Source organism: Mixophyes fleayi, chromosome 11 (genome assembly GCF_038048845.1).
Source record: "Mixophyes fleayi isolate aMixFle1 chromosome 11, aMixFle1.hap1, whole genome shotgun sequence".
Classification (NCBI taxonomy): domain Eukaryota; kingdom Metazoa; phylum Chordata; class Amphibia; order Anura; family Limnodynastidae; genus Mixophyes; species Mixophyes fleayi.
This window is the reverse complement of record NC_134412.1, coordinates 78,798,894-78,807,931: the sequence shown is the minus strand read 5'-3', so window position 1 is coordinate 78,807,931 and position 9,038 is coordinate 78,798,894. Positions and strand designations below refer to the sequence as shown.

Below are 9,038 nucleotides of genomic sequence, written 5' to 3'. Positions count from 1 at the left end.
ATACTAAGAGGGGGCTGCCTATAGTATACTATACTAAGGGGGGCTACCTATACTATACTATACTAAGAGGGGGCTGCCTATAGTATACTATACATTTGCCCTGCATGGCTTTAGAGGTGACCCACTGTGTGTAAAGTCATCACATCTAGGTTTTCCAAAATGTTACTACAACCAAATTCCTGTAGTTCTAAATCCCGCCTACTTTTGTGTTGACCCCACCTACAGTTATTTTGGTCCCGCCGACATGAGGCCACTTGAATAATTTTTTCCCGGGCCACTTTAAGTTCCCAATCCGCCCCTGCACATGGTCCAGTGCATCATATCTCCATAATGTCACAAATATTGGATCGTCCCACCATATGCCTATCTCTTCAATGCTAGAACTTTCCATTTATTGACATCATCAGCTTTCTGAATAAAACCATTGTGAAGTGTATGAAGTAATAATTGAGCCACGGTGAGCCAGAAGTTGCGAGCAATGAGTGACCTGCAATGTGGAATGACAAGATGGGATGGAATGACATGGGTTGAATGACAAGTGACAACTCCTAAGCTGTCAGAATGATGAGCAATGTATGATGGTTTGTATTCATTTACCACCTCTTGCTTCTGTTGGATTTTAAATGAAAGATAAGATAAATGTATATTCCAATGGGTGGTGCAATTCAGAGGTAATCTTTACCATATATAAAATACATTACTAGTCCTTAATACTGACGTCAGTTAGAGAACCACTAACTCCTACATTTCAACTTCTTTGTAAGGTTCTATATGGATAGTAGCGCCATCTATCGGAACACACAGCATCATTCTGACGTCTTGGGAATTACGCATAAGATGTCCCTTGTCACTCATAACATCTGTTATATTTTGTTCATTGACACTCTCTCCTCGCTGGTCACTCATTTCTTGTCCTTTGTCCCTCATCACTCTTCACTTATCGCTTCTTTGACATCTGCTGTCCTAAAATAACAGACACTGTAGTAATAAGACTTTAAGAAGGTCTAGGTGACCGTTCCACAAACGTATTTTCCAGGCTCATTAGGCGAAACTGCTTTGGAAGTGGCAATGGATTTGGAATTAAAAGCCTGAATCTTCCGTTCCTGCGTGTTCAGTTCAGTGCAGGTATTTGAATGCAATGGGATAAACAAATGGGGAAAAACAATAGCTCATCCTACAGAATAAGTCTGCAGTGACCTTTGACAGAAAAAAAATGAGAGATCACCAAGTGATTGTATCACCAGCCACCTCTTTAAAAAAATTTTTGTTTGTGAAATCGTAAGGTAATATATCTGAAGGCGCACACTCAAAGTAACTTACTTTATTTGTTATTCTACTGCTAATAAGATCAAACTCAAGTTGAAATTTTTCTAAATACATTACAATTAGCAGCTATACCACTGTAGCAAATCATAAATACAATCTGTATGGAATAAAAATGCAGGCATAGAAAAGTATAATAAAAATTAAATTGTGTGTATTATTGCAGTTTTTTTACCTTTACATCAGCAGTATACTTTATACTGCAGACAGCTCCCATTAGATTGTCCCAAGGATACAACTCTATAGAGAACAGTTCTGTTCCATCACATTATAAGCTGCATTCACTCAGCTGCTGAACACAACTGAGAGATTGCATACCACAGGCACATAGCATTGCCTGTGTGTATAAAACCTCAAACTCCCTAATTTTGTGTTTCCTCTACCACTTTCTGCTGCCTTAAATAGCGATCTTAGCTTGTCTCTGTATAAGCACATCCCAGTATGGAACAAAAGACATACAGGTTAATCAGCCAACCACAAGCAGCCGTCTGAATCTAGGCTTTGATCCACATATGAACGTAGACTGAGTAATTAAAACAAGAAATGGCACTGATATACTAAATTAATAATGCCTCCCGAATAATTTCCATTACACCTCTTCCTCACTACGAAGGTGGATGCTTCCTTGACTAATTTGAAAAATAGAAACAAACTTGGGTACAAGCTTTTATTCTTCTACACACTACCAGAAAATTCTAGCGATGCGATAGCTAGGCGGATTCATGTGTGCACACTATATACGATTTACCTTCAGATCAGTGCTCTTCATCTGTATTAACCATCGGCCTCATCTCCTCTCTGCCTTCTCTATCAGTGACGGCACACTGACAGCTAAATTGTCGTTCCAATTCTGCAGAGTGCATACACATTGCAGAATTGGAACAACGTTCCATCGCTGAACGAGATTTTTTATTTCGGTTTGCAAATCTCGTTCAACTATATGATGTGCTTTGGAACGATAATCATTCCTTCTTGCAGGGCACACACTACTGTGATATCGGGCCAATCAGTCGTTGATCGTCTGACTGGCCCAAAATGCCCTGAAAATCTTGCAGACATGGGAATAATTCACATGAGCTAAGTCATGCAAGCATCAGAATCAATGATCCCGATGACGTCTCTGGGCCTGAGTCATTAAGGAGAGAAAAGCATAAAAAAGAAGTAACTTTGCACCTGGGCAAAACCATGTTGCATTGGAGGGGGAAGTAAATTTAATATGTGATGGCAGATTTATAGCTGGGGTAGGGTATGTCCTAGATCAATTTTAATTTTCAGTATAAAAATAAAGCTATCAAGTATTTGTGTGCTACATGACAATGCAGCCAGTATTTTCCTTACGTGCAAAATAATAAACTAATTTGTACCCCTTGTATTGTAACATGGTTTGTGCCATTTGGAGTTGAATGTACAACAAAAGTCACTAAAAATATTAAGTGAATACCTTGTAAAAACAGCAAATCGATCTGCTTTATTTTACATCCAAACCAATCCCTTTTCTTTAGAGAAAATATATTACATTATAAAACTTAGTAATCAATGCCCTTATGTATAAATCAAATCTATTTGCCAATGTAGATTAAAGCTTTGCAAAATCTTTACAACTTGTGCATATTATGTTATATAGATTGTGTTAATGAACTGTGATCAAAGTAAAACAAAATGTGATCAAATAAAATTGGTCAGTCTAATTATATCTGATTCCAATATCCTAGTATACTACTCGGAATCAATACAAGTTTATTGATCAATTAGTTCATAGGGGGTATGGTCTTTACCTGTTAATACAGGGAAATACAATATATTAGTCATCAAACCTTTAAGCATTCTCTGAAAACCCACCTCTTCAGACAAGCTTATAATATTCCTCAACCACCATCTTAATCTCCCTAGATTACCCTATTACCACCATCTACACAACTAACACAAGACAACAACCCTCTGACCAGCATTGCTACACACACAGCCAACTCAATGCTTGTACCTTTGCATTTTAGCTGCTCCAGTGTGCAATATGATGTAGCACGTGCCCGTGTGTTTCAAACTCCCATTGTCCCATAGATTGTAAGCTTGCGAGCAGGATTCTCTTACCTCTCTGTCTGTATGTATTACCCAGTATTGTTTTATTAATGTTTGTTCCCAATTGTAAAGCGCTACGGAATTTGCTGGCGCTATATAAATAAATTTTGATGATGATGATATTATCTATATTTGTTTATTTCAATAGACCTAGAATTTTTGTAGGTATTAAACATAATTATTTTATCTTACTGTATTCTCATCACTCATGAGGTCTATTCCACTGATTAGTATGGCAGCAGCACGATCTAACATGAGTTGTTTCATTCACAGATCAACTTAACTGTGTCAAGTTAAGTTCTGAGATCTTACACTGTCTGTTTCTAAACTGTTCTGTTGTACTTAAATATACCCCAGACCAGGGTTTCCCAAACCCAGTCCTCAGGGCTCCCCAACAGTGCAGGTTTTCCAGATCACATGTGACATAATTAGGACCACCTGTGGATCTGTTACAATGTGTCAGTCAGTAATGAATACACCTGTGCTCCAGCAAGGAGATGTGGAAAACCTGCACTGTTGGGGAGCCCTGAGGACTGGGTTTGGGAAACCCTGCCCCAGACTAAAATTCAACAGATGTATCAAGCTTGCACACATATAATCTTGTATTGATGTTCCAAACTAATATGTCACTGTCTCATACTAGTATCCTGATTATTTAATTGATTTCATTCTGAATTAAACAATTGTAACAGTTCTTCTTAGATGGTTCACTTCAGTGCAGTTGATTATAACATTTATTGCAGTACTTAAGTCATTCATAATTATTGCAGTACTTATTCACATTTAGCCTGTCCGGCTCTACCATAATTCCTTTCTGACTATATAGTACACTTTGAAGCTGTGATTTCTTTATACTGTACAGAAGAGGAACTACACAGGTCACCCCAATATTTTACTGCACTCTCAACTGATGCTTAGCTTACCCCCTACTGATATTTTTCTAAACAAAGTTTTCCAATAATAATTAGCATCTAACTCGATTGCAAATGAAAATAAATTGAATTTTTAACATTCAATATTGTTTTTTTTATTCTGGTTTTGCTGTTGTTTTTACTGTTGTATTTTCTTTCCCCACTCCAGATGGTCAAAACGAGTAACAATATATTTGACCCAGTACTCTTAAGGCTCATACCCACTGGCATTTTTTAAATGTGTTTTAAACCGGTATTTATCGCATATAAAAGAGTCTGACGGCCGATACCGTTATTCTTTAGTGTTTTTATAGGTATCTTAGTTACCACTTGTGGTAGCGTTGCAGTAGCGTTTCTCGGAATGCTTCTTGTTCCATTTTTTGCAGTTGCGGCAGGTAAACGCATGGGTAGCCTATAGCAAAATAAACCGCATACTGAACGTGTTAGTTTTTGATATGTATTTTAAATATCTGAAAACTGCTAGGAAAATTACAGTAGGTATGAGACTTAAGTGTTTTCACTTATATTTTCCTTAGTAGGTATACATACCACGTCTAAACATCAACTTTAAACCATCAAGTATTGTTAACATCTATGTATAGGGATTAGAATTTGATGTCAGCATGTAGTCAGTAATCACTTAATGGAAGGGTAGCTTAAAACAGCAACAAATATGGCTGTTAATAGCAACCAAATGTGGGGTTGAATGTAATGTTTGATTGATCTAATCACACAATATGTAAACCAGACAAGTATGTTTAATACAAGAAACAATTTGTAACAAAATAGTGATGTCAGAAGTGGGATTCGAACCCACGCCTCCAGAGGAGACTGCGACCTGAACGCAGCGCCTTAGACCGCTCGGCCATCCTGACAATACACTTACATGTTCTTCAGTTTCCAGACTGCTCAGTTCTCTGTCTGCAGCTTTTTTAATTACAGTAACTGCAGCCGTTTTTATGTTTAAATATGTTTAAATACCATATATAATATAACTATATATGGTATTTATGTTATTAGTAACATATATATTAAAAATACTATATGCAATTCAATATATAATCAACACTGTAAAAGACATCAGTCAAAGCATTTTCTGTTTCTTTCATAACAGCCCCAGTGGCCTAATGGATAAGGCACTGGCCTCCTAAGCCAGGGATTGTGGGTTCGAGTCCCATCTGGGGTGATAATATTTTTTATTTAACGTTTTTGTAGTTGAACGACTACAGTTTAATAAACAATTATTAAATAATAGTGACAACCTTTGTTTGCATATTAAAGCGTCAACAAATAACGAGTTAATTGTCATAAGGTAGAAACATTGATCACTTCATTCTCATGCCACTAGATGATTAATGTAGTATATATATTATAACTTATACGTGACATACTTAACTCGTTATTACATGATACTTATGTTTGGATTTGGATATTTATTGCACACGAAATAACAAATCCTCCAAAACCTCTGCTCTGTAGTATCCACGATGAGCTGTTGCTCTACTGCCTTCTACTGGTTAAAAAGTAAACTGCAAACAATTATGAACAGCTGAATAATACCGGCACCTGCTTGAGCTAGTTACATGATGTGGACTTTCTGAGTGAATGAGAATTAGTCTATAGCAGAGCTGATTATCAGCTGCAAGTTAGGTGGTACGGGTCGATATGTCGTACCAAATTCCTGTACAGAAACCTCCTGCACACATTGATTTCCTATACAGTCCAGATTAACCCAATTATCTTAATCTCTGCTGCCCATTTCCAGGAAGCATTGTGACCACCAACCCCTTAATCAAATTGACGCTGGAGAATGGCGTGCACAGGGGCCAGCATTGAAGAGCCTCAATTGTAAAAGTGCTCACAGAATGTATATATCACACTTCCTCTCTGAATATTGCAGGAGTGAGAGCTGTGGGAGCAGGGTGGTTCAGGAACAGATCAGGTTGGTACAAAATATTCACTGGTAGAAAGTGTGTTGTTGTAGTGCATTTAATACTGAGCATGCTCTCTGCTAATTAGTAATGCAACAAATGTATCATCAGCAATTTTAGCTGTACAAATGGATGTTATAATCCCTTTATATTAGTTCAATTCTACATAGCTAAATCCCACTAGGTCAGGGTCTCCCAAACCCAGTCCTCAGGGCTCCCCAACAGTGCAGGTTTTCTGGATCACATGTGACATAATTAGGACCACCTGTGGATCTGTTACAATGTATCAGTCAGTAATGATTACACCTGTGCTCCAGCAAGGAGATTTGGATATCCTGCACTGTTAGGGAGCCCTGAGGACTGGGTTTGGGAAAACCTGCACTAGGTATTTCCATGGTAAAACATGTTGGTTTAAAAAACTTTAAAAAAAATTATACTGGCAAGCCTCTACTGCTTCTGTAGAACTAATATCCATGGATACTCATTTCTTTATTTTTTGTATGTGTGTTTGTGTGAGGTGGGGGGATGTGGAGGGGCAGCAAGCACTATTCCTGCGCACTGGCCCTCTAAATTCTTAAAATGCCCCTGTGAGGGAGCTATATCACACGACTTCACAACATGCATCCTTGTTGGGGCCAGTGGCGGATACAGGAGCGGGGCAATCGCCCCCCAAGAAGCACAAACATTCCTGTAAATTGCAGCCTATACGCCGATCAAAATGACAGAAGGGGCAGGGCCAACCGGGACCAGCCAGTCAGCATTAAGGGAGGCATGACTATGCTAAATCACCCCTCCTAAAACTAAAGTCTAGATCGGCCCCTGGCTGGGGCAATACGTTTGACAACCTGGGTTCTCTGCTATATATTATATAGTAAACCTGCACTCATATTATAGCATTAAGACTACGGACCTGATTAATCAGGACCGTAGCTGCCGATCTTGAGTGTATCGTACACAAAATCAGTCCATGCCTGCCCAGAACCGCACCATACAGGAGTAAACACAGCCTTGTATGATCTGTCTTCAAACTCATAGAACACTTACTACAGCCTACGATTTCTGGGTGGGCGGGGAAGGGGCGTTTGGCTGTAGCCAATGTACAGTAAGGGTGCACCAAATTGGAGCGCATACAGCCATATCTGAATCAAGCTATGGGCATCTCAAAGTTACTGCAAATTTATATTCCACATTAGGTATTGGACGTATCCTGCAGTGTTCTGTGTAGTACAGCACAGCAGACCGAATTCTTCAGCGCAGGTATCTGCAGATCCATTCCTTGGTGAATTCGGAAGTACTCAGAGCCCATTAACGTGCGTTGTTTAACAAACATACGCTGCACTCAGTATACGTGTCTTGATGAATCAGGCCCTATATTTTCTATGGTGCATTCCGATTGTTAAGAAGCTGGACATGAGCTGTTATGATGTAACGGGGGTTTAATAATATACTGACATCGCTGACATTCAGGGCCGGATTAAGGGAATGGAGGCCCCTGGGCTAAGGGGGCCTCCATTCCCCCGTGAGGGCCCCCCCCCATGATCCGAGCTGCCCGCGTCCCCCCGGCACTTACCTCCTTCTCCGGCGCGCTGTACGCTTTTTACTGAGGAGATCTCGTGAGAGTGAGACTCACGAGATCTCAGTAAGGAGACTACAGCAGTGATGGACCGCAGTGAAAGTGGAGTAGAGAAGGACCGCAGTGAAAGTGCTCAGCAGCACTGATCGCGCCAGGGGCGCCCCCGCCCCCGACCGATCAATACTGCTGCTGAGCACTTTCAAGGGCCTCCTGAATGCCATAGGCCCCTGGGCTGTAGCCCAGTTAGCCCTATGGTTAATCCGGCCCTGCTGACATTGTTCACTATTTTGACTTATTAAGTGTGACAAACGGGTAGAGTAGGCTATAACAATATGTACTTTTTTTAGCCCTCTAGTCTTCCGCAGATTCCCAGAATGTAAATGCAGCGTCCCATTACTTGGGGGGTAACTTTACTCAGTGTTTATAACTATGGTGTGCTTTCTAATTATGTATGATGATGTCATAACATTGCTACAATGTTTAAATGAATATATGTTTTCTTTAAGGTGGCCAGGTGGGTTGTGGGTAAAGCTCAGGTGGGGGCTGGTTCCAGGACTCAGTTGAGGGGACGACGTTCATTCCCCCCTCCTTTCTCAGCTGGAAGTTAGTTCTGGCTGAAAGTTTGTAAGGGGCGAGTCACTTAATTGTTGTCACCTGGGCCCTTAATTAATGTCCCCATTGTCTCAGGTGGTGGCCAGCTAGACACATAGGAGTCAAACCAGCAGGTGGCCAGAAGAAGTATTGATATGAAAGGTACAGCCCTGTATCAGCCCTTCATGACAGCTGCCAAAGGGGTGATATATCTAAGCCCACAAATGGGCTAGTCCCAGGTATGTAGGAAATGTAACTGTGTTTATAATGAGGGATTCAGCCTTGGGGTAGGTGGTTCAGAATGGAGAGACTAAAACAGAGTGCAGAGGTTGTTGTGTTGGAGTGTTAATACTACCTGGTATTTGTTTAAAGTGTATTTTTATTCTGGTGCATTGTATAATAATACAAGTATTGTTGTACTTTATAACGACTTTGCCTGAGTAATTGGTTTACCCCTAGAAGGTACTGGGCATACTTCCCTGGTATTGTAAGGTACCCCAGGGTGGACAGTCAGCACGAAGTGGGTATAGTTGGGTTAGATAAACCCAGTGTCTTCACATTAAGCATTTACTTTTTCATTAGTTGCTTTTTCATCACAACAGATGCAGCTTTCAGTAAATATTACATGCAGAC

At 40.0% G+C, this 9,038-nt stretch overlaps 2 non-coding genes across 2 annotated transcripts; one reads left to right on the top strand and one right to left on the bottom strand.

Moving 5' to 3' along the window:
• Positions 1–5,102: 5,102 nt before the first annotated feature.
• On the bottom strand, positions 5,103–5,185 carry TRNAL-CAG (transfer RNA leucine (anticodon CAG)). The gene has a single exon. It is a non-coding gene; the product is annotated as a tRNA-Leu (tRNA).
• A 238-nt stretch (positions 5,186–5,423) lies between these two features.
• On the top strand, positions 5,424–5,496 carry TRNAR-CCU (transfer RNA arginine (anticodon CCU)). Its single transcript has one exon. It is a non-coding gene; the product is annotated as a tRNA-Arg (tRNA).
• The last annotated feature ends 3,542 nt before the right edge of the window (positions 5,497–9,038 follow it).